This window comes from Myxocyprinus asiaticus, chromosome 25 (assembly GCF_019703515.2).
Source record: "Myxocyprinus asiaticus isolate MX2 ecotype Aquarium Trade chromosome 25, UBuf_Myxa_2, whole genome shotgun sequence".
Lineage (NCBI taxonomy): Eukaryota > Metazoa > Chordata > Actinopteri > Cypriniformes > Catostomidae > Myxocyprinus > Myxocyprinus asiaticus.
Genome location: NC_059368.1, coordinates 10,555,270 through 10,583,098, shown reverse-complemented (window position 1 = coordinate 10,583,098; position 27,829 = coordinate 10,555,270). Strand labels below are relative to the sequence as shown.

At 37.1% G+C, this 27,829-nt stretch overlaps 1 pseudogene; it reads left to right on the top strand.

Annotated features, from left to right (window-relative positions):
* Nucleotides 1–25: 25 nt before the first annotated feature.
* Nucleotides 26–27,829, top strand: LOC127415599 (uridine-cytidine kinase-like 1; annotated as a pseudogene).

Below are 27,829 nucleotides of genomic sequence, written 5' to 3'. Positions count from 1 at the left end.
TATAGCGTGTTAGTACATTTGCGCCATGAATGCACAAGGTAAACATGACAAATTACACATTATCTACTGCATATTTTACTTTTAAGTAATCATTGAGTAGGTAAGGCTGCCTCTTTTACTGATGTTATATGAATTCTACTCAGAATGAGGCATGAAGTCAAATGATAACACATTTTAGAGTCATATTAGTTGATGTTTTACATGTAGTCTTGAGCGTATTCATATTTAAATGTAATTCTAAATGCTTCCCACAGCAGCGTGGCTGGTGTCTGAATGTTTCCAAACAGTATGTTGTAACTCAGCTGTTTTGAACTTCTTTTTGGCTCTGAGCGAAGAACGAAGAAGCAGTTCGCCATGAGTGTGCTGGAGCCTTCAATCATATCAGACTGGTCATCTGGGTATTGCGAGTAATTTTTTTCTACTTCTCCGATCACTGTGGAAACTACTTGTGAGCTACTAAAATAATTTCATCACAAATCAATGTTTCATGTAAATTTGTTTATTTATTTGGCAGGTAATATTTATTGATGTCTTGTAATAAGCTGGATAATGAGCAGTCAAACAGTCATTATTCACAAAATAAACACCAATAGAACTCCAAAATAAATGGAGGTGGAATTCAGCTGTTCAGCTATATTTTTCCATTTCACATTATTCCATAATTTCAATGCAAATTAATATTTTGTCCAATTTATTTTGGTTAGTAGCTGTGTAATAAGTGGGATAATGTACCGTATTTTGCGATAATAACCGTCTGACTGTATATTATCCCTTAAATATGATGCTACGTTCTCTATTTGTGTTTCCTTTGTTGTAATTTAACAATCTGCAGCTTGTTGGGATGTTTGATGTGTGTTCTACAGGTCTTTGTGGAGGAAGTGCCTCTGGAAAAACCACTGTGGCCAATAAGATCATAGAGGCACTAGATGTTCCTTGGGTCGTTCTGCTCTCTATGGACTCTTTCTATAAGGTACTTTCTAAGTGAGTTAAAGAAGAGGCTTTGTGTCCTTATAAAATGAAGAATTCCTTCACTGCGGCAAATCCAACAATGTTTCATCAGTGGTGGCAATGCTTCTGGTAGCATTTGCAGACTGCTGTGCCATTAAAGGGCTCCAAATGGAACTTCTCCATGTGTTGAAACCACTGAAGCATTGATATAATTTGTTCTTGCTTGTGTTGGGTGTGCTAGATCCCTGTAAGATCTAGTCATCAATCCTTATTTGATTTAATGACATATCCTCCAGCTTATTAGTGGTTTAATTAAGTGATTCAATCAGTCAATTTGTCCTCCTCTGTGGAAAGGCTCATCGTCCTTAGAATGGCAGTACATCACTGAAACAAATGAAGGCAGCTACTTCACCCTCGGTCCAACCACAGCATGTTAGAACTTATATTGGAACCTCTGGTCAAAACCGCAACATGCCAGAGGCCATAGTCTAGCAATTAGCAAACCTGCTTCAGATATGTGGAGCTCATGTGGAAAATGCAGGTTCAAATTCGGCCTGCAGCATTCCAGGGCATCTTGACTGTTCCATTCAAAGAATAGAACAAAAATCCCATTAAGAAGTGGGAAAGCCACCTCTCAACATGTCCTAAATACCATAAAGAAGTATGAAAATTGAATCTTTTGTGTGGTAACTTATTTTTACTTACTCCTTTCTTGTTTCCTTTCAAGTTTTAAGTAAGGAGGAGCAAAAATTGGCTGCCAAGAACGAGTACAACTTTGATCATCCTGATGCCTTTGATTTTGAGCTGCTGGTAACTGTGTTGAGAAAACTGAAAATGGCAAAAGCATCAAAGTGCCAGTTTACGATTTTACCAGCCACAACCGTCGTAAAGAGTGGGCAAGCATCTGTGAAACTGTGTTTCAATGGATGAGCCAATATAGATGAATGATTATTAGGGCTGCCCCCTAATAGTTGACCAAATGTTAGTCGATGAGAAGAGTCTTGGTCGACCAAGTTTTGATTGGTCGGTTAATTGCAGAAAAAATGAATGAATGAATGTTGCATTTATATAGCGCTTTTCGGACACTACACTCAAAGTGCTTTACACAGTGAACAGGGGACTCTCCTTAACCTCCACCAGTATGCAGCATCCACCTGGATGATACGACGGCAGCCATAGTGCGCCAGTATGCATACCTCATACTAGCAATTGGTGGTGAGTCACAGAAAAAAAAAAAAACTCCACAGGAAACCGACTAACACCGGTATTACCACTGGTTGGATGCTAGGTGGTACTATGGGGTAATTTTCAATAAGCAGGGTTAGGGTTAACCCTACACAATAAAGCAAGACACCTTGATTTCAATTTTTGAACTTTATTTTCTATTCATTTTAACTAAAAATTCAAATGAAACTGGAAAAAAATTAAGTGCAGTTAAAATGTGTGTTGTTCAACTTTTTGAAAGATGGCTTTACAACAATTGTGAAGGGCATCATCTCTCTGGCAAAGAACCAACTTCATCTGTGTATTATCTACTGGTTGGGTATTTCGTTGTCTGGGAAAATACATCATGTGTGTGAATAAATTAATTTTGTTCCCTCCTTCACGATCGCAATATCCAATTACATCGGCAACCCCCGGACTGAGGGATCGGTGAATATTCTTGCTTTAGTTACAAGGAAAATCTTTGGTCGGGGGCAGCCCTAATGATTATTAATTTTTTTCTTTAAGCGTGATGTAGCAATGCTAATGGAATTGCAGTATTCATGACCTAATATATATTATAGCGATAACTGAAGAATGCCTATGATGCCTTTATTGCCATTTTTTTAAATGGGCTGTTCCACTGTATGGCAGAAGCACCTCATTTTGATTGCATTGTGTCATGAACACAGTCACTGTGTCAAGTTAAAACGTAGTTTGAAACTTAGAAAAACTCAACTTAGTTTTGAGATCTCTGCATTCGGAATTACGTCCAACTGTGTATAAACGCAAGAACGCATTCTCGTCTTGTTCTGTTTCTAGTTTCAAGCAAGCTTGAGTGTAGTTTGTTGTCTGTACAGCTGCGCGTTGCCTATACAGCTGGAGTTTTGCTTACTGCCCCCTGTTGAAAACGGGTGGCAGGAATATTATATATCACGGTCCAGGGACATGATGAATCACACTATTTTTTTAAATATAATAAATCAAACTTAATGCATTAAATCTACAGCATTTGTGAAAACACTTGCATTTCACATTTTCTAATTTAGTACATGTTTTTATTATAAATTATTATCAGCAATTTGTGTGAAAACAATTGAAAACGTAACTTGATTTTCAGAATTTCATAGTATTTGGTATGTCCCCTTTTGCTTTAATGGTGGCATACGCTTGAGCTGGTATGGAATTTGTGCAAAACCTGATGATCCATGTTATCCCAGCATGATATCCCAGGATTGTGCTACTTTCATTATTTTCCACAAAATTAAGGTGCATGCATGAGTTTAATGGCTCAGTATTTATGGGGGTCGTAATGTTAATGAGTGTTCATCATAAACAGATCTCAGACTCTGTGGTGTATAGAGGCCACATGTGCTGATCAATACCAAGTCTGAGTGGCCATTGACAAGCTGCATCACGGTTGTGGGTTTGTCTTAATGGAATCATGACACCATCAGGGTTTCCCCATTCTGAAGCAGGGGAGCATGGAGGAAATGCATCACTGCTCACTTCCACAGTCTCTTAATACACCAACACAAGCTGCCATAGTGGATTAACGTCATATCTGAAGTGAAAATCATGGTGGTAGTCCTGAAGAAACATAAACCTTAATATACAGTATATATACAGTATGTATACTGTACATAAGTATATATGTGTGTATATAAAGTGCAACGTGATTTTGACAGTATTTACTTCTCAGGGCAAGAGGATCCTGGAAATGTATGTTATTGAAACAAGTTATTGAAAAAGTTGTGTTCTTTGCCTTTTTAATCTTTTCTGTGTCTGTTTCTCTGCACAGAAAACTGTCTATGGGGCCAGTGTTGTGATATTTGAGGGAATATTAGCTTTTGCCAACAAGGAGCTTTTAAAGGTAAGTATTAATCTTTCCACACTGGGATTTGATAAAATCTTAGTCTCATCTGTCAGCATTAACTGTGGTTTGTGATGTCACAAAGTACTTTGAGTTGAAGAATAATGGAAAGCTTCATAGACTGAAATACAGACGACCATCATGGGAGCCATAAAGCAGAGAGAAAAAAATGGGGGTGTAGTAAAAGATAAGGTCATATGAAAAGAGAAGGAGATAGCTGTGTAATGATAGGATGAGAAGAGAGGGGCATTAAAGCCCTACGGTTTAGTGATAGATGCCGAGTGACAATAAAAAGAGAGGTGCAGTCTGCTAAACTCATACAGAATTAGGTAAAAGAGAGAGACAGAAAAAGAGAGAAATATATAAAATAAAAAAGGAGATAGAAAAATATTATTCTCATTACTGTAATGCAAAAAAGATTATATGCAGGGGGGGCTCAGCAATAAGGATGGCATGTGGCTTGTGTAAGAGTAAAGTTATCTAGCTCACTAACTTGGATGAGGTAAATTGATTACATCAAAAATAACTGTCAAACATACTTTTAAAAAAAAATTTTTTTTTTAAATGAATGTCTAGCTGTCATTGTGTTAAATTCTAGCTGTATAAATTCCAGCTATTATTGCAAGTTGAAAGGCAAATAAATTATAGTTGTAGCTTCTTACTGGGGCCAGCAAAGTATAGGAAGGAAAAGCACAAATATGAACTACAACAGGAAAATGTCCTTGTTGTTAAGCCCTGTAAATAAATTGTAAACACTTACTTTTTATAGGAATTACATTTTTACATTAAAGTAATATAAACAATAACCAAATAACCTCGCACACCTAAAAAATTGTTGGTAGGAGTGTAGGACATATGCTATAGTTAAGAAGAAAAAAAAATCCAGCTCACTACCTTACCTTGCAAATAATATCATGAAAATTTATTGCAACTGAGAAGGTCAGTGCAAAAAATCAGGTTGTTAAAATTATTTTTGCTATATACACAGTATGTGTGTGTGTGTGTGTGTGTGTGTGTATATTTTACACATATATATATATATATATATATATTATTACACATACATCATACACACACAGTTGAAGTTAGAAGTTTACATACAATACATTTAAACTCAGTTTTCACAATTCCTGACTTTTAACCATAGAAAACATTCCCTGTCTTAGGTCAGTTAGGATCACTACTTTATTTTAAGAATGTGAAATGTCAGAATAATAGTAGAGCGAATTATTTATTTCATCTTTTATTTCTTTCATCACATTCCCAGAGGGTCAGAAGTTTATATAAAATTTGTTAGTATTTGGTAGCATTGCCTTTAAATTGTTTAACTTGGGTCAAATGTTTTGGGTAGCCTTCCACAAGCTTCTCACAATAAGTTGCTGGAATTTTGGCCCATTCCTCCAGACAGAACAGGTGTAACTGAGTCAGGTTTGTAGGCCTCCTTGCTCGCACATGCTTTTTTAGTTCTGCCCACAAATTTTCTATCAGATTGAGGTCAGGGCTTTGTGATGGCCACTCCAATACCTTGACTTTGTTGTCCTTAAGCCATTTTTCCACAACTTTGGAGGTATGCTTGGGGTCATTGTCCATTTGGAAGACCCATCTGTGACCGAGCTTTAACTTCCTGGCTGATGTCTTGAGATGTTGCTTCAGTATATCCACATAATTTTCCTTCCTCATGATGCCATCTGTTTTGTGAAGTGCACCAGTCCCTTCTGCAGCAAAGCACCCCCACAACATGATGCTGCCACCCACATGTTTCACGGTTGGGTTGGTATTCTTCGGCCTGCAAGCCTCACCCTTTTTCCTCCAAACATAACGATGGTCATTATGGCCAAAAAGTTAAATTTTTGTTTTCATCAGAGGAAATTTCTCCAAAAAGAAAGATCTTTGTCCCCATGTGCACTTGCAAACTGTAGTCTGGCTTTTTTATGGTGGTTTTGGAGCATTGGCTTCTTCCTTGCTGAGCAGCCTTTTAGGTTATGTTGATATAGGACTAGTTTTACTGTAGATATAGACACTTGTCTACCTGTAACCTCCAGCATCTTCACAAGGTCCTTTGCTGTTGTTCCGGGATTGATTTGCACTTTTCGCACCAAACTACGTTCATCTCTAGGAGACAGAATGCGTCTCCTTCCTGAGCGGTATGATGGCTGCGTGGTCCCATGGTGTTTATACTTGCATACTATTGTTTGTACAGATGAACATGGTACCTTCATGCATTTGGAAATTGCCTCCAAGGATGAACCAGTCTTGTGGAGGTCCACAATTGTTTTTCTAAGGTCTTGGCTGATTTATTTTTATTTTCCCATGATGTCAAGCAAAGAGGCACTGAATTTGAAGGTAGGCCTTAAAATACATCAACAGGTACACCTCCAATTCAGTACACCTCCTATCAGAAGCTAATTGGCTAATTGTCTAAAGGCTTGACATCATTTTCTGGAATTTTCCAAGCTGCTTAAAGGCACAGTTAACTTAGTGTATGTAAATTTCTGACCCACTGGAATTGCGATATAGTCAACTAAAAGTGAAACAAACTTAAAAGTATTAATAATTATATTATGTAATATTATAGTTATATATCATATAAATATTCTTTTCATTTTGGGGTAAAGTATGACCCCATACATTTCTTCATGAAATTCACCCATCTGTTGTATCCAGATGATAATGACTTTCATTCTCACAACCCATCCAGGAAGATGAGATTTCCTCTATACTATTCAGCCTCTGTCTCTCTGCGGCGCTATATATACACAACACTGTTTATTGGTTAATTCATAATGAGATCTAGCTGTCTCTTCTATCATCTAAGGGAACAGCTACAGCACTGGGTGAAGTATAGACACAAAATCCTGGTCCAATTGAAACCATGTGCACAATGACTCAAGGTACGAAGTAGGGATGTGCCGCACTACATATTTTCAAAACTGACTAATCCGTGGGTTGGTGGCTACGGGTTCACTCCAATCAGAGATGTTTTTTAGGGGCAGTTTACATAAAAACAACTAGACAAAGTGTGACAAAGACAAATGAATGAAATGGAACAAAATGCAAGGGTCTAGAGACTTATTTTAAAAGTGAAATTATTTTTAATTTGGCTCACTATCTTAAAAACGCAACGTTCATGACATAAGATACTCAAAAAACAGGGAGACTCTCCACAGATGCAACTGTCGAATTCACTAATCAACTAGTCGTTTGGTGGATGACTAGTCTACGATCATGACCCATCTCTAGTATGAAGAAATCTGGTGGATGCCCTAACCTCTGTCCTCGCTTTTACATGTCCCTGCCTTATGTTCTGTTCTACACCATCATGTTGTTTTCCTCACACACAATGAAGATGACTGATACTTCTCTCTTTCTAATGGTGAAGGTGAGGGCCAGCAACAGGAAGTGAATAGGCGGCGTTTATCTACGGCAGTGTTGACGGCTTCCATTGCTGGGTTTCGATTCTTCCCTGCACAAGGCTCCCAGAAATCCATACAAATTAAAATAGGAGTTATTGTGTACGCATTGGAAAAGCAGTTCAGCCTGAAGTGATTTATGAGCAGCATGCAGCAGAGGTTACGCAGAACAAATGGGACTCAGAAATGGAAGGCATCTTGAATGGATGAGGGTTTTCGGTTTTACTCTGTCACATAAAGGAGTGGGTTTTTTAGCAGTGTTTCCCGAATGGCTGAATACTGAAAAGTTGTGAGCTTGCAGTCCGAATTAAATGTGATGAGATAAAGACTGGGTAATGCAAAATAATGCCAAGATTACACACCAAGATAACAGTTGGCTGCACTCAAACAAACATACATTCTAACTAGTGTAGTCTGTATTTTGAACAGTGACCGTTATGCGCTGGCTCTTGAAATGAATCGTTCTTAAAATACTCAAACTCATGAGTTATCAGTTTGAATGAGTCTACAAATCCTTTTTCTGAATTATCTCATTGTGTCCTTGAATCTGACTGAATCTGAATCACTTGCGGAACTGCAGGTCTTTACTTTCAGTCATATCTTACTTGAAATGAAGCAATAACTGTTTCGTGTATGGCAACTTAAATCAGTAGATCAGTTTAAGATGCAATTAATAATAAAAAATAATAATAATAATAAAAGAGAACTTTTAAAAACATTCTTTAAAACATTCTAATATGTTACCATAATTATCTACTTTAAATACACATAGCCTTATGTATATGTAGTTTGGACCAAAAACAGAATATTGTAGGAAACACTGGTCTTTAAAGGGATTTGTGAATACAGTAAAAGCTCTTTGCCATTCTTTCTCTTTGAGAGATTTAGAAAGTATGAGCAATGACTTCATGTCCTTTTAAAATGTGATATACACTTGACTTTTTATCCTATTCTTATATGTTTCTTGCACACCTGTACAAGTCTTATAAGTTATACCTCTGTGTTGGCAGGATTGCTAGCACTGCTGTTTAAGAGTGTTTGATTGTTTATCGTAACTCCGATGCTTTCAGCCTATCTTGTCACTCCCTAAATAATGTCCATTTTCAGCGTTCATGTCAGCACTGGCGGTACGACTTGTCTAGTTGCCTTCACGCTGCACTAAATTGCAGTGATTGATCCCTTGACTTTCCCTCTGCAGTTTTTCATAGCCTTTCGATTCACTCTGTTGAAAGATCTGAAACATGTTTTCAGTAAGAGGAACCCTAGAGAGATGAGGTGTTTGAATTTCCCCCGCAAAAAATATAAATTGAAACCTTAATGTCCAAATTAAATTTAATTAGGTAAAAATGTTCAGAATCAGAGAACTTGTTTATTTTCATTGTGGACTTTTGAACTACACCTGTATGTTGATCATTTTTATCATTGTGTATTGTATTTCTCTCTCTAGCTGTGCAGCCTTTAGCTGCTGGATATGAAGGTGTTTGTGGATACTGACTCCGACATCCGGCTGGTCAGGTGTCTGAAAAGGGACATCACGGATCGAGGGCGTGATACTGCAGGCGTCATTAAACAGTACAACAAAATTGTCAAGCCGGCGTTTGAGCAGTACATCGAACCCACGGTGCAGGTCGCAGATATTGTGGTCCTAAGAGGTGGGTGAAGTTTGAAGATGTCAAAACTCTAAAACGTCCCTAATTTGTCCCCTTTGATTGTGGGAATTCAGTGCCCATGTTCAAGTAAACTTACAGTATCTGTTAAAGACCCCATGAAAGTTTTGTAGCATTTAGTCCATGTCTGTCAGCTTCGAGGTCATCTGTAAGCTAGTGTACTCCAAATAGTTGACGAAAAGAACTTTTAGCAGATAAATGCATTTTTGTTCTTCCAGGAAAATTATCCAAAAGTATCGATGACCTCATCTTGCACTCATGGCCGTATTCAAATTGTGAATTTCAAGTGTACATACCCTAACTAGTAATAGTCCCTTCACTCTGAGTAACAAATCATGGTTCATGGCTGCGACGTATTCCAAAAGCTATTGGCGATTTCTTCAAAATGTCCCACCCCAACTTTCTGTTTCAAAAGGAAGTATGTCAACACAGGAAAGCAAGTTGTGCCCATCAAGCCCCATTTCATGGGGTCTTTATGCCTTTGCATAATTAGATGAATTACTAGTTGAAACAATGATAATAATCCCCTTTCCATTTTCTAGGTGGAGAGAATTTTGTTGCTTTGGATCTGATTGTTCAGCATGTTCACAGTCAACTTGAAAATGTATGTAATAAAAAGGGCTTCTCATCTGTCACATTGAGTGAGAATGGTTAGAGGGCTTGTGCCCAATAAAGTGCTGAGAATGGCTAACATGCATGTCATCATTCCTGCTAGATGATCCACATGCTCCTAATACACACACAAAAGTTGCATGTGTTTGTACATGAAGATCATGCCATGGTATAAATATGGTTTGCTTTTGATACAGCCAGAATCTCTGCAAGGAAACACTGGCTGTCCGCCGGACACTGAAGTCCAGTTAAGCATTAGTGCAGATGTCATAGTGTCACCCTCGGGTGTCTATAGTAGTTCAATAGTTAACAGAAAGACTGTTAACATTAGTTAAAAAATAGAGAGAGAGAGCGAGAGAGAGAGGGTTAGACCAATAATTTAAATTCTCATTTTTATAGTCTCACTTTACCTTTAAAAAGCCATTTACACAATTGTTCCAGGAAAACTAGGCTCTGTTCCAAAGCTTTCATCATATTTCTTTGTGATGTAAGGAACCATTTCTCATAATTTAGGGCCCTATGGAGTAGACCATTTCAAATTAATATCCTTAAAGGGATAGTTCACCCAAAAATTCAAATTCTCTCATTTACTCACCCTCATGCCATTCCAGATGTATATGGCTGTCTTCTGCAGCACACAAAGGAAGATTTTAAGAAGAATATGCTCTGGAAAAAGACTGTGTAGTTGTTTCAAGGAGCACAATACGACGATACTTAAACAAAAATGAGCTGCATGGTCGAGTTGCCAGAAAGAAGACTTTACTGCACCAATGCCGCAAAAAAGCCCGGTTACAATATGCCCGACAACACCTTGACACGCCTCACAGCTTCTGGCACACTGTAATTTGGAGTGATGAGACCAAAATAGAGCTTTATGGTCACAACCATAAGCTCTATGTTTGGAGAGGGGTCAACAAGTATTGTGCTCCATGAAACAACCACACCGTCTTTTTCCAGAGCAGCCTGTATTTCTCCTGAGGTTACCTGTGGGTTTTTCTTTGTATCCCGAACAATTCTTCTGGCAGTTGTGGCTGAAAACTTTCTTGGTCTACCTGACCTTGGCTTGGTATCAAGACATCCCCGAATTTTCCACTTCTTAATAAGTGATTGAACAGTACTGACTGGTATTTTCAAGGCTTTGGATATCTTTTTATATCCTTTTCCAACTTTATAAAGTTACATTACCTTGTTACGCAGGTAACAAGGTATCCCATGCTCACCATGGCTCAATATCTAGCCTGCTCAGTGCATCCACGTGAGAGCTAACAAACTCATTGACTATTTATACACAGACACTAATTGCAATTTAAAAAGCCACAGGTGTGGGAAATTAACCTTTAATTGCCATTTAAACCTGTGTGTGTCACCTTGTGTGTCTGTAACATGGCCAAACATTCAAGGGTATTTAAACTTTTGATCAGGGCCATTTGGGTGATTTCTGTTACCATTATGATTTAAAAAGGAGCCAAATAACTATGTGATAATAAATGGCTTCATATGATCACTATCCTTAAATAAAAGATGCATGATCAGTCATACTTTCAAAACAAATTCCAAAATTTCACAATTTTTGCCAGGGTATGCAAACATTTGAGCATATATATATATATATATATATATATATATATATATATATATATATATATATATATATATATAAATAACTTTTGACACTTAGGCCAATTGAGGGACTTGTACACAACTATTACATAAGGTGCAAACATTCATAGATGCTCAAGAAGACAACACACTACTATATGCATACTATACTTTATGTAAATATCTGTAGTGTAGATCCTGAAGAGCAGTACTAAGTTAAAAAAAACTTTTGTCTCTTATATTTGTATACATTATGAAAGGGGTGTGAACATTTATGAGACAAAAGGGAATGCAAACTTATCTTCTCAACTATATATACAGTTTATTAAACCTTTGATTAATTATCAGCTTTCTTCCTTCGGTTTTCTATCGTGTTTCTGAACAGCAATCTAAATCGAGCAAATCTGTGATTTGGTGACTAAAAATAGCCATTTGGCTCCTTAATGTTTTAGTTTAAGTGCCAATGGCTCCTAAGCCTTTTTTTTTTTTTTTTTTGGTCTGCAGCCCTGCATAAGATTCCAGTGGTTAAATCCATTTCTTCTGAAGAGATATGATAGGTGTGGGTGAGGAAAAAGATAAATATTTAAGTCATTCTTTTTACTATAAATTCTCCTCCCTGCCCAGTAGGTGGCAATATGCACGAAGAATGCAAATTGCCAAAAACAAAAGAAGAAAGTGAAAGTGGAGATTTGATTTAAAAATGTATCTGTTTCTCACCCACACCTATCACATCGCTTCTAAAGACATGGATTTCAAGGAATATTCCGGGTTCAAAACAAGTTAAGCTCAGTTGGCAGCATTTGTGGTATAATGTTGATTACCAAAAAATTCGACTCGTCGCTCCTTTTCTTTAAAAAATAAGCAAAAATCGAGGTTACAGCGAGGCGCTACAATGGAAGTGAATGTGACCAATTTTTGGAGGGTTTAAAGGCATAAATTTGAAGCTTATAATTTTTATAAGCACCAACATTAATTCTACTGTTAAAGTCATGTATTATTTGAGCTGTAAAGTTGTTTAAAAGTTGTTTAAGTTGTTCATTTTAGGGTTTGTTGACATCATATCATCATGGCAACAAAGTTGTAAAATTGGGGCTACAAATCAACATTATGCCACAAATGCTGTTGATTGAGCTTAACTTGAATTGAACCTGGAATATTCCTTTTTTTACCACAGGAGTTATACTTTTATGCTGCCTTTATGTCCTTTTTTGGAGCTTCACATTTCTGGCCACCATTCACTTGAATGGACCAACAGAGCTTAAAAAAAATCTTTGTGTTCTGCAGAAGAATGGAAGTCACACATCAGTTTTCATTTTTGGGTGAACAATCCTGCAGAAATAGAATTTACAGCCTGGTTTAGTTCTGTAAAATTGTTAGACATGGAGTTGTCACAGAAAGGGTTTTAGAAACTCTTTGAAATGTAATCCTTTTCTGTGCCTGGCAGGCTGAATAAAAAGTCATGAATTATCATGAGAAAGAAAATGCATTCTGTGTCCTCACTAGATCAATCACAGTGAGGAATGATGGGTCTTTAAGTGTAATGAGCCACGTGCTTCTTGACGAGAGATATCATTCTCTAAATCCACAGGGCCACATTGCATTTTTCACTGCATAGAGGTCAGATTGCATTTGAATGAATACTTTCACTGAAAAAGGTCTGTTTTAGACTGCAAAAGATCTTAAAGTTGAAATGTGTAATTTCTATGCCACTAATGTCACCAAACTGAATTGCAAAAACAATGACTTTCCATACAGGTTTCCCAAACACGCCCCCTCTGCCATTAGTCAAGCAAATGGATAGTCCCGCCCCAAATGTACGCTATTGGATGAGCCAATGTTGCTTTGTCAGGTAGTTTTGATAGAGGCACAGAGCCACAATGTTTACACTTTTCTTATAAATCAACTTACGAATGGCTTACTTGAAGTTGTCTGCATATTAAACTATGAAAGAAGATTGTATTTTAATACCAAAAAAATGACACACTTCCCCTTTAAGGATTTATGTAGCAGTAATTTAAAATATAAAAGGATATCTTCACAGCTGTGGAAAAATGTAATGTGTATCATTGTGGTATATGGGCCATCCCATGATTCCACAGTCACCTAGTGGCAATGAATGTGCTGATAAGACTGTTAAATCAGAGCCTGTAACATTTTACTTTGAAATGCTGGAAACATGAGAGGCTTTTATGTAAAATGGGTGAAACATCAAGCATGTGATTGTATCAGGTTATATATAGGATGCTAGAATGGCTCACAGTGCAGGGCAATATCGTCCCAGCATACCATGGAAAGGGTGGGGGCTGACTGTTTGGAATGGCTTTTCACATTGGATATCTCATTTCATGAGTTTGTCTTTTTTCTTTTCTTTTTTTTATTCTTCTCCCCATGTGTGTTTGTAATGAAATACTCGCTAAACCCTCGACCGATTGCTCTAACCATCCCAGCGTGAAATCACAGTGAGGTATGGCTGCTTTCTCCCCCATTAATTTTCATCTCTCTCAATTGTTCTCTCAATCTGCATTTCGTCTCTCTTTCCTTTTCCTCAAAGCTGCAGATATGCAAATGGAGACAAAAGTGAAAGTTTAGCCTGACAATGGTGTTTGATAGACAAGACTACGCTGAACATATTAAGAATTAAGTGAGAACTGAACCGGTGTGAATTCTCGAACTGTTCCACACATTTCCAGCACAGAAAAGGCCGTTCCGGGTCTGAAAACCTGGTTCCGCACCAGCTCCAAAAGCTTGCTGGTCACTACGCAGGAACCGATTACGTCAGGGGACGGAGGGCGGGATAATGTTTCATCGCCATGGTAAAGTTTTCCCAAACAACAACAGTAGCTACCATCTGCAGCAAGGAGTACTTCTTCGCTCTATAACAACAATAAAAAAAACATAAAATTATCAGACATCAAAAGTGTTCAGGTAACATGATGAAACGAGTGCTCTACTTGCGATTATGGTATTTACGAAGATCTGAGAGAAACTAGAGAGATCGCAAAGCAAAAAAATACAAGAATGAAGATAGAGCACGAAATGATGCGTGCCGCCTTCAATCGGACCATTGACCAAATCATAAACAAATTGAAAAACACTTAAGGGAGTACAGGGACCATAAGAAGGACATAAGCGAAAGCGACAGTGGATGGAACAACGATGTTTTGGACTTGGACACCGACCAGCCTGCTAACTAACCAGGGCATCGAATTCAGTCAGTAACGCTCTTGATAAACAGTGAATTGCCAGTGTCCTCTGCAGCTGATCTCAGAAAGTTGTTATATTTGCCAACTTTGTTAACTTTTCTTACACTGTTGTCATCTTATTTTGTGCATTGTTTTGTTCTGTAAGGGGATTTTTTGACCAGGATATATAAGGATTTTCTCTTGCACCCTCCCTCTTTTTCTGTTTCCTTCAAGCTCTTTCATTTTATTTGATCAATCATCTGAAATCCTTCCTTAGCTTAAGACATATTATGTTCATTCAATAATAACCAGGTTCTTTTTTTTATTATTATTGCATTAATTTTTATTTTTGAGATAGTGTATGTTTAATTAATTTTCAGCTTGATCACTACTGCCAATTAACATTCACCTTGTCAGTCTAAGATCTTCTGAATGGACATGGGATTGTGTGCCGAGGTTTGCCAATACTCAATCCGCAATAAGAAAAACTTTGCGGCTAAATATCTTAAAAGATTAATTTCTTCCTAAAGGTGAAGTGTGTTATTTCTGCAGCACTAGAGTCACTAAACAGAATTGTAAAAATATCTGTTTTCCAAAAGGTTTCCCAAACACTCCCCTCATCTTCCATTGGTCATAAACTGTTAGTCCCGCCCCAGACTTGCACCATTGGTCCAGCCAATGTTGTTGTTTCGGGCTTGTCAGGATGTTCATACAAACATTACATTTTTGGGAGAAATCAACCGACGTTAGCTTACTATAGTTATCTCTCTCTGCATATTAACAGACAGTATTTTAACATAAAATAAAAAAAAAATAACACAACCTTTTAAAGGGTGAAAAAAAATGAAAATTCTCTCATTTACTCACCCTCATGATATCCCAGGTGTGTATGACTGTCTTTTTTCACCTGAACACATTTGAAGAAAAACAGAAAAATATCTTAGATCAGTAGGTCCTTAAAATGCAAGTGGATGGCGATTTCTCTTTTGAAACTCCAAAAATCACAGACAGTCAACATAAATGTCATCCATATGACACCAGCTGTTAATGTCTTCTAAAGCGACACAAGTGCTTTTGGTGCGAAAAAGACAAATATTTAAGTGCTTTTTAACTCTAAATTATGCTTCCGTTCTGCAGCGGTATACGCGTGTGACGTAATCGCATTGGCATTTGAAACACACGAGAACTGATGCACGTGCCTCACACCCGGAAGAGCAGCGCTGTTTAAAAGTGAGGAGAAACGCTGTACAGTAGCTTGGTTGGTTTTGGTTTAGATCTGTATTTATTTGTTTCTTTACTCACAATGGTGCGTTTGTGTGCTTATTCTGGATGTCTCAACCGAGTGGAGGATGTGAGATTACGTCTGTATCATGGCAACGCGAATACATTATACAAGAGACTGCTTGGACTCCACCCTCTCGTAAAGCTTACCGGAAGCGACGATTTAGAGTTAAAAATTTCTTACATTTTTATCTTTTTTTGCACCAAAAGTGATCGTATCGCTTTAGAAGACATTAATTTAACCGCTGTTGTATGGATGATGTTTATGCCCTTTTTTGGGGTTTCAAAAGTGAAATCTCCATCCTCTTGCATTTTAAGGACCTACTGAGCTAAGATATTTTTCTTTTTTTCTTCAAATGTGTTCTGGTAAAGAAAGTCATACACCCCTGGGATATCATGAGGGTGATTAAATGATCAGAGAATTTTCATTTTTGTGTGAACTATCCCTTAAAGTAATTTTGTAAGTCTGAAATGACAATTGTTTTCACTCTGTAATATATAATTTGCTGGTAAAAGTTAGGGATGTGCAAAACTACCAATTTAAAACTACCAATTGAACAGTCAGTGCATTGCCTGAGTTAGGCGACTAATTAGTGCAAAGGAACCCATGTATAAGTCTGCATTTGTATAATGTCCATTTGTATTCAACAAATAAATATATACAATATATCATTTTAACTTCTCAAACTAATTTTGTTATTTTAGAATATAAAATATATTATACATTACCATAGGTCATGAATAATCTATTCGAGTATCAAAAGGTTTTATTTAAAAATACAATGAAAACTGAATGAAAAGTTACACTTCACTCCAGGGAGCGCTTGGCCGCTCAGAAAACTGAATCCTCCATTCATCCGCATTTATCTACCAGACAGATTTATATCACATTGGAGACAGTTTTACTCTAGTTATTTTTTTAAATAAAAACTGATAATTGCAAGGATTCATACCTATGAATGGAAATGAGCTTCAGCAGTCTCTATTACATTTTTTTTGTTTTTTTCTAAATCCTCATCCAGTAATAATAAATGACTGTGATTGTTGCATCCTAGCTAGCGCTGAAAAAAAGTAACAAGTATCACGTGTTATCGCCGTCTACACGCTGTTTCGGTAGCGGTCAGGACCTCTGGGCAATAATTTGCACCTGATTAATGAAACTGATTAACTTTAATAAAAACGGACCTTTCTGCCATCATTTACTCACCCTCGTTGTTCAAAATCAGTATTACTTTATTTATTTTTTTATCCATGAAACACAAGATTGAGGGACGAGAGAATCATGTTTGTGGTTGTCCAAGCTCCGAAAGCACACATAAAAGTGCCAATAAAGTCGTCCATAACACTCCTGCCTTAGATTTCAATTCTTCTGAAACCATATGATGGTGTTGTGTGAGGAACAGACCGAAATTTAAGTGTTAATTCACCTCATCACTTATTTGAAACTGGTGCACACGCAAAAATGACCTTGTTTACATGAGCGCACCTGACATCAACACTTTGGGCTGTCAAGAGCTGCACGCGCAGGACGTGCTGCCGTGCCAGGTGCAGGGTTGAGGAGTAACGGAATACATGTAATGGGATTACTTATTTAAAATACAAAATATAAGTAACTGTATTCTACTACAGTTATAATTTAAATTATTGGTATTTAGAATACAGTTACATTCAAAAGGTATTTTGATTACTGAAGAGATTACTTTGCATTTTATTGTCATTTGTTTCATTTAATATTTAGTCCTTTCAGATGGAAACATTTATACATATAAATGATGCGGTCCAAAGTGCATTTGAACTGCGGTGAAACACTTTCTTATGTGTTACATTCAAATGAGCAGACAGAGAAGAAAGTTTGAAGTAAGTTTGGAGCAGAAGAAATAGAAATAAACCTTATGTAAATTGTCAGCTTTACGCTAAGCTAAAATGCTATTTCTAGCTATTTTACATGCACGTTACCAGGCACGATCATATTTTTTTATCAAGAAAATTCACGTTGATCATAATTTCTTTTTTTTCTAGTAAGACCTTTGATATTAGGGCAAAAATCATATTCTTAATAATAATTTTTGTATTGTTTTCCTGTAAAAATATCTAAAAATCCTTAAAACAAGATCAATTTGATTTATATTATTTTAGAAACAACACTTCATAAGATGTTTAGGTTTTTCAGAGAATGTATTTTTAACATGTGTATTTTGTCTTACTGTACTGGCAGAGTTTTTATAGTCAAAACAAGTGAAAAAATCTACCAGTGCTGAAAAAGTAATCCAAAGTATTTAGAATACTCAAGGTCAGTAACGTAATCTAACGGAATATGTTACAAATTACATTTTACAGCATGTACTCTGTAATCTGTAGTGGAATACATTTCAAAAGTAACCCTCCCAACCCTGGCCAGGTGAAAGTTTAAACAAGGCAGGAGAAAAGCAGAGAAAAAATTGCGCACATCTGGTTCTTATGTGTATTTTCACTGTTTTTGTTGAATGTGTGAAAGTGAACGAGATTTGAGGACAGGTCAGTCTTCCGCCCCCTTCAGAGCACGCCCCACACTTCACACTTTAAGAGAACCACTGCCATAGGCTATTAATATTATCATAATGATAATTTTGCAACATACAAAATTACAAATGGAGGCTAAGGAGTAAACTTGTTCAAGAACCATTTCTGTGGCTGTACTGAATTATGACACACATGACAATTCACCTGGAGTTCCAATGTCTGCATGTTATTTGCATATGCATCCTGAGATCTTATGTAGCGTTCTCATACAACACTATTCATACAAACTGCTTCCAGATGACTGATAGAGAAAACGAGACGAGAAACGCAAATTAACTTCCGGTGTTTTTCCTCAAACACGCGTCTTTGTGTCTAGCCGGTATTTCTTGTCAATAGTGGCAGATAAATGTGCAAAATTACACGCCACTGCGCATGAATACTCTGGCTGTTACTATGTAACACAATTTTTGTTCCTGGGTAGTAAGTGTTATTTCCTAATTTCTTATGCCTCAAAAGTATAGAAATTGGCTATTATTCCCCACAAACTTTGCTTTTGTTACCAGGACAGTGATATTTTGAAATGTACCTATTTCCAATGAGAAAACGGCCGAATTTGTGTCTTTTCGTTCACATAAAGTCAGAAAAAAACAACATATGAATCCAAAATCCTTCTTTATCTGTGGTCCTACGAAGACAATGGCTTTGACCTTTGCCTCAGACAGCTTAGGGAAGAAGTCTTGAAGGTACTTGAAGGCTGCCGACTCCTTATCTAGAGCTCTGACAAATTGTTTCATAAGGCCCAATTTGATGTGCAGCGGCGGCATCAGCACCTTCTGGGGGTCCACCAGTGGCTCCCACTTGACATTATTCCTCCCCACAGAGAACTGGGTCTGCTGTGGCCAGTCCCGCCTGTGGTAGTGCGCCTTGGTGTCCCTGCTGTCCCAAAGGCATAGATAGCAGGGAAACTTGGTAAAACCACTTTGGAGACCCATCAGGAATGCCACCATTTTGAAGTCTCCTATGACCTCCCAGCCGTACTCATCCTGCTTCAAGGTGTCCAGCAAGGTCTTGATGCTGTTGTAATCCTCTTTGAGGTGCACCGAGTGAGCCAGGGGAAGAGATGGGTACTTGTTACCATTATGGACCAGCACGGCTTTGAATATTACTTAAATATAAATACATGTTAATTTGTATTCATATGTTGTTTTTTTCTGACTTTATATGAACGAAAAGACACAAATTTGCCCGTTTTCTCATTGGAAATAGGTCAATTTCAAAATATCACTGTCCTGGTCACAAAACCAAAGTTTGTGGGGAATAATAGCCATTTTCTATACTTTTGAGGCATAAGCAATTAGGAAATAAAACTTACTACCCAGGAACAAAAAATAAAAAAAATTTTACACAGTGTTATAAATACTGTGGGGGCGTGACATACAGTATATTTATGCCATCTAACAGTTTGATAAGCCTTTTATAGCTAAACCATTTATTAAAGCATTGTCAGGCAGAATCTGCAGAATGACTTTTGACAAATACTCTCCACAACACCTCCCAAACTTTCGGATTATGCATAATAACAGGAACATTGATCATAGCAGAGTCCGATAAGGAACAAACGGCACTTGATGGCTGTAGCAGCGGTGCATTAAAGGACTAAACGTAAAGAATTAAAGAGACAAAACGTTTCAGAGAGAAAACCTGTTAGTGTGGAACTCTGCACAAATATAGCTGCCTATATTTATCTATTAATCATTGTAGCATTCAGATAAACATGTATTTTTTTATTAAATAAAAAATAGATTTTTCATCAAGGAGATGATTTTAACATCATTTGGCTCAAGAATCACGATTTGTAACAGAATCTATTTTTCCCCCCTTCCCTATTGATGAATACAATTGTTGAGTTCAGTCCTATCGTGTTAATTTGATTTAATATCATTTATTATATTTAATATCATTTTATTTCACTCTTTAATGCTTGAACATCAGATCTTTGTTGTTGGCAAGCCACTCAGTCTGTCTCCTGTTGTCTTCCCAAATAAAAGGCCTGTTCACACCAAGTCTGATACACGAACGGGAATTTTTTTTTGCACTACATGGATTTACATGGAAAATTTCGGTCAGTAGTTCTTTGTACTTTCATAGACCAGCGATATCAACAGCTTGAAGTCTCTCTGGAATGTGGGTTGCAGATACATAACTCAAAAGTTTATATCTTATTTCATATAGCCCAGGTGAAATGTGAACAAATGTGCATCCCTGCATTATTTTCGTTTTAAAATGTATTCATTACGAATATTTGGACTTGGAAGTGAATAGGCCTCAACACTTGAACTGCCACCATTACACTTCAAGCTCACATCGTCTATTCAATCAGTACTTGGGGAAAAAAGTCAAATATTTATTTATTTGTCTCTTTTCTTGTAACAAAATTAGGTGTTTATTGCTCGTTTGCTGTTGTGAAAGAATGTTTAAATCTCAAACCCTGTACCATATAGATCTGCCTTGGTGTCGGCTCATCAGGGCCAGCCTTTGCCCAAGACCCTGAGCATCATGGAGAGCACTTCACAAGTCTGTGGGATGCACACTATTATAAGGTACGACCTCAAACACTCATATTTATGTAGAATCAATAGAATACTTTATTTATCGCCATACCACCAGTGTTATTTTTCTCGACTTTCATTTAATGTCGCCATAAATTCCTTGCTTTTTCGGGAATTGATCCAACAACCTTACGGCTACCACCCTAAGGCTTGGGTACACTTAGTTTTTCTGCATTCTGGATCGGATTGGCCCGGTCGACCACTTTGCCTTTCAAAGTATACTCCTTTGACCGTGAGTGTTTGACACATGCACACTACAACTGCTTTGTGATACTCTTTAAGTACATTCAGCAGCAGGCACATGTGGCGACGATGCACACAGACGAGGACTAGATGTGGCCTAGATTTTCTTGACACGTGGACAGTTCTCACAATATGTGCCTTTCATAGACTGTACTGATGACTAAATTTGAGTCACTCATACTGTGTACGGAGCGATCAGCAGCGGGGACAACTGAAGTATGCTCTGGCTTTTAAGCACAACACCACACTAGTCCCATGCAAAGAGTCAAGTTAACAACTTGCATCACCCTATGTGGGATTCAAACCCATAACCTTAATGTAATCAGCTGAGCTTTAAGGACTGTGCCACATCACATGTGAGAATTAGGGTGGTGTAGCCTAGTAATTAAAGAATTGAAATGGAGACCATAAAGTTCTAGATTCAAAGTCTGTGAGGGACAATTCATGAACCATTGTGCCTTTGAGCAAAACACTTAACCATGTTAATCCAGTAGAACGGTCCTTGCAATCCGTGTACTTTAAGTCACTTTGGATAAAAACAACAACTAAACGATTAAATAAATAGAAGTTCCTGAGACTTTTCCAAGCCAGATACAGTTTAAGTTTTGTATTTTTATGTTTTGGGTCACTGATATGTAATTGGGTGATTAAAAATAAATTAAAGCACACATCATTGCGGAACTGTACTGTTGACTGTGTGTCCCTGTACCCCCAGGAATAAAGAAACCAGTCGAGATGAATTTATTTTCTATTCAAAGAGATTAATGAGGCTTCTCATAGAGCACGCCCTGTCCTTAATGCCTCTGAAGGTGAGTGGATCGTCATTAAAAACCCACCACAAACTTTTAAACCTGGTGTTATGAGCTCTTGATATTGGTCAGTGGTACACACAGTGGTACACACTAGTGTTCACTGGTGCGTCTAGCGACAAATTAAGATTTTATAGTATTGGAAAATAGGTTTCAGGAGCAGACTGGATTTTCTTTTCTTTTTATATATATTTTAAAGGGATTTTTGGGGATAGTTCACCCAAAAGTGTAAGTCTTCTCATTATTTTCTCACCCTCATGATATCCCAGGGGTGTGTATGACTTTCTTTCTTCACCAGAACACATTTGAAGAAAATTTAAAAAATATCTTCAGGCCCTAAAATGCAAGTGAATGACGATTTCTCTTTTGAAGCTCCAAAAATCACAGACAGTCAGCATAAACATCATCGATATGACTCCAGCGTTTCAATTAATGTCTTCTAAAGCGACAGGATTGCTTTTGGTGTGAAAAAAGATCAATATAAAGTACTTTTTAACTCCAAATCATCGCTTCCAGTCTCTTGTGCGATGTATTCGCATTGCCATGATACAGATGTAATCTCACGTTCTCCACTCGATTGAGACATCCAGGATAAACACACAAATGCACCATTGTGAGTAAAGAAACATATAAATACAGATCTAAACCAAAACCAACCAAGCTACTGTACAGCGTTCCTCCTCACTTGTAAACAGCGCGGCTCTTCCGGCTGTGACTCACGTGCCTCAGTTCTCACGTCACGTCACGTGCCAGTGCGATTTCGTCACATGCGCTTACCGCTGCAGAATGGAAGAAGTTTAAAAAAGTACTTAAATATATTTTTCGCACCAAAAGCAATCATGTCGCTTTAGAAGACATTAATTTAACAGCTGGTGTCGTATCGATGACATTTATGCTGACTGTCTGTGAATTTTGGAGCTTCAAAAATCGGATCCCCATCCACTTTCATTTTAAGAACCTACTGAGCCAAGATATTTTTCTAATTTTCTTCAAATGTGTTCTGGTGATAAGAAAGTCATACACACCTGGGATATCATGAGGGTGAGTAAATATTGAGAATTTTCATTTTTGCGTGAACTATCCCTTTTAAATCTTCATTGAAGATGATAGCTCTTTCTTTTATGCATTTTTAGGCTTTAATCCTTTTCCATTTTCTCTTTACACTGATTCTTGTTTTCTCACCTCAGCCGTTCTGTTGAAACTCCACAAGGAACTATATATGAAGGGAAGAGGCTCAGCGGAAAAAGGGTTTGTTTATTTTAAGACCAAACTCTGCTTAAGACCAAAGTTGCTTTAAGGAAAGATTAAGACATTGTTGGCCCGTTACCTGTGAGTCAATATCCAGTATTAGGAAGCAACTTTATTGGCAATAATCTATGGCTAGCATCACTATCACTATAACTATTGCTCATTTTAAGGGTTAGGAATTTGAACAAACCCCTAATTCCAAGTATTAAACTTTGGTGCATAACTCATCCTGCATGTTTGTGTTACAAACATGAATGATACCTCAGATCATCAATGGGCTAGAACCACTCACCTTTTTTTTTTTTTTTTTTTTTTTTAGAAAAGGTTTGTTGTTTGGTTGCTTAAACTTTGGACCATGAAGTAATATTTGCTAAACACTTGCATACTTTTATGGTCAGGAAACAACTTTGTTGTGGCTATTTCCTTTCTATGAATTTGTACTTTTGTAACTATGTGTGTTTGCATGGATGTGTAGCCATTTTCGCTTTCTTATTTGTTTTATTTATTTATTTATTTTTTGGATAGATCACTGTTGTGTCCATTCTACGGGCAGGAGAGACTATGGAACAGGCCTTGATGGCTGTTTGTAAGAACATTCGACTTGGAAAGATCCTCATTCAGACCAATCATGACACAGGAGAGCCTGAGGTATGACATCAGCTGTCTTGTGATCTCCCCCACACCTACAAACTGCCAGCTCTGATCTATGAAAGCTGTCTGTGTTATCATGTGTCCTTGTGTTTTCAGCCTTGGCGAGATGACATGTATGATTTACTCAGGTCATGGTCTGTTTTACTGTTGTGGTTTGTCAGACTTTGCATCAAAGCCTGTTCGTGCTAACGTAAAGAATGAGTCCTGATATTTGTGATAAACTTGAAACCTTTATTGACTTTGCTCAGGTTGCTGCAGGTAATTATTGTAAATGTATGGTTTACAGCTCCCTCTAGCTGTGCACTACTCATTGTTTGATACACTCCAGTAGTGGTTCTCAAATGGTTTTGCTACAGGACCCAGACTTTACATTTGATACATAAAGATTTTGTGTACAAAAGTGAACTATTTAAATAAAAGCTTATTTATTCTGCTATCCTAACTATCAGGGTTCCCACATGTCCTGGAAAACTTGGAATTTTGCAATGCAGTTTCCCAGTCATGGAAAATGTGAAAAATACCTCAACGAGCTGGAAAATAATTACTTGTCCTGTAAAATATTTAAGTATAATAAAACTGTTTGACTGTGTTGCTAACAAGGTTTTTGTTGGATGTACAAAATCATGGTAACGATTGGGACTCAGAATAGGATTCAAACAGTACACAAATTCATATAGTTTTGTCACTGCTGGCAGCAGCGCATTGTAAAACAACATAAATGTTTAGGCTAACTGCCATGAATGAATCCCTGTCACATACATTCTCTGATCATCTGCTGTCACCTCTGCTTTGCTCAAGTATTGATATAGTACAAAATATAAAATAAGATTTTTTTCGTTCCAACATTTCTATTGTGTTAACCACAAAAACACTTGATTTATAAAGTTTAGACAATGATGACGGTCGACCACTGATTTTTTTTTAAAACAAATTCACACCCTGAGTTGGTAGCGTGGTGATTTGGCCTTTACACCTCAGGATGTGAATGAATTTTCAATAATTCAGTGATCTGATTCTGCTAATACCGTGGTTACCACATGTTGTATGTGGAAAACATAGACGGAATCTAGTACAAAAAAATGGCTTTAGCTATAATGGAATAAAACATATTTGGATGAAAATTAAAGCTGTGTATTTATTTTTTAAATCACAGCTTTACGAGGAATAATAATCACACCGGGCCATGTAGCAAACCGTTTATCTGGAGTTGAGAAACTACTGCCAAAAATGCACAGAAATGCCAAAATAAAAGCTTGATTTAAATGGACGCATGTGTTTTTGCTTAAATTGTTGGGTGCATAAAATGTCCTGGAAAATGGTGCCTTGAAAAGAGTGGGAACCCTGAACTATGCATAAGTATATGGTTAGTTTTATTTTGTATTGTTTGTCCTTGCAATCAGAACTGTCCAACAGCATATTTTTGGCATGTGACCCACCACACTAGTGGCACTATAGTACCAATATACTTTTGAAGTCTTTAAGCAAAACTACCTTCAAATGGTTTAAAGTCTCCAGCTGTTTTGCCTGTCTGTTTCTATTTTTGGAAGTTTAGAGTCATGACTAAAGGCACATGAATCTCTGGTCGGTCTATGAATCTTTCTTATTAAGGGTGTCATTTCCTCCTCTGCTCCATTACCTGCGTCTGCCCAAGGACATCAGTAAGGACTATGTTATACTGATGGACAGCACCGTGTCAACAGGGGCAGCAGTGCTCATGGCTGTCAAGAGTCTTACTTTTAAGTCATGATTATGCACACAAAGGTCATAGTTTTCCCGAATGTACAGGGATAATGACAATTTTGACATTCCCTGTAGGTTTTGGAGTGAATTATCAAAGTTCATGTCAGCCAATTAAGTTTCTGGCTTTCCAAAACCTAATTTTTGTGATTTAATCCTGCCATTCACTCACTGTATCTATTCAAAACATGAAGGAAAAAAAAAAAAGTCAAGAGCTTTGTCTTGCACATTGTGAAATATAAAAGCATGACTAAAGATGCTGACTTCTAAATAAGTGAAAGACAAATGTCAACTAATCTTAGATCTCTGATCTGTTTCCATGGAAATCTCACACAAGCTCTTTGCTTCATGATCTTTGACCTCTCTTGTATAAACATACACAAACATGGCCTTTTTTGCTGGGAGCAATGTTAATTCAGGATGTGGGTAAACTGTTTTTTGAAAGTTCAATGAGGTCTGTCTTTGTTCAATACTATGTTATCAGCATTAACCTCAGAGGGGTATATAGATGTTACATTTGGTGATATTTCTAATTGTTTACGTAACTTAATCGAATTTCTTCATAGTAGTTTGACATCGTTTTAGCTCAAGTATACACAGAATAGTTTTTTTTCTCTCTCTCCTTGACCTTTTCAGAACATTAGATCTCAGAAAAGTAGTTAGTGCTCAGTACTAGCTTAACCTTGATTAATTTTAACCCTTATGTTGTGTTCCGGCCATTTTGACCCAGTCAACCTTTTTTTTTTTTTTTTTTTAACTCCAATTGAAATGAAATTCCTTGACTTTTTTTCCACATACCATCTAAAAACACAACAAAAAAATTGACCATTTTCTTTACATATTATTGGTTTTATTTCACTTAGTTACACTTGTGTTCCTGGTCAAAAATGACCGGCCATTGGAAATGAATGGGCTAGACTACAAAATGCAGGAGCATCCCAATCCTTTAGATGAGCATATATGTGGATGTGTGTTTGCACACAAAGTCTTGGACACGCACACAAAGTCTTGGACACACACACACACACAAAATACACACACACACACACTGTGTGTTGAGCGCCCTCTTGTGCATCGTCTTTCCATATACACTCTTTGAGGAATATTTCAAGATGATCTTATCATATTATGTTGTGTTTGGGCTCGTTTGAATCGGTATAGTCTGCTGTAAGTTACAATACATCATTGTCTATGTTATATATATGTTTTAGGAATTAATAAGGAAAAACATGACAAAAACACTTCTGTTTATTATATTTATGTGTCTGTGGGAATTTTATACACTAATACTCACTGCAGTTTGGCCTCTGAGTGAAAAGAATTTACTTATTGCATTCTACTAACTGAGACCTTTCCAATGATATGTAATAGGTGGCAGTCTCTCTCTCTCTCTCTTTTTTTTTATGGTTTCACCAACTCTAAATAAAATTGTTGTGACAACAAATTTGCAAATGATGAGAACGAAACAGTTCTTATTTCAGCAAATTAAAAAGCATTATTTAAGAATTGGTAGGATTAGCTATATCCATTATAAAGTCCAGATTCTACGCTTTAAAACAACACCTATTTTGTTTATATCAAGCAAGTGGTTATTATTTTAGTACATAATTATTTTTATTTATTTTTTTCCTGCAGGGAGTGCCCCCACTGGCCCAGTAGAAGCTCAGTTGAATTAATCCTCCTATCAATAAAAATATATATTTTCTCAAATTTGTTTAAAAAAGGAGTACAAAACCTGTCATAATTACTTAAAAAGAAGTTTGTTAAAAAGATCTAATGCAATATCTCATGATAATACATGCAGTATGAGAGATTTATAAACAGTCTTACTGGATTGGTGATTTTGACCTGGGAACACAAGGAGTAGTAGCCAGTGAGGAATGCAGCACAAGGGTTAAATTGCTGTGATTTACAAACATATCTGTTGCAGGATCATGATGTCCAGGAGGACAAGATATTCCTGCTATCTTTGCTCATGGCTGAGATGGGCGTCCACTCTGTGGCTTATGCCTTTCCCAACGATGAGTTTCACATCATTCCTGGAATTGGTAAGGACTTGTTGATTATCAAAAATGAAGAAAAAGCCAACCCTAACCTAACCCAAAAACCTAACCCAATGTTTTATAATGAATGTGCTGTTATGGACACAACATATCTTAATCCAAACCATTTGATTTGCAGGTAATTTTGGGGACCGTTACTTTGGGACTGATGCTCCATCAGACTGTTATGAAAGTGATGAGGGGATGGACTACTGA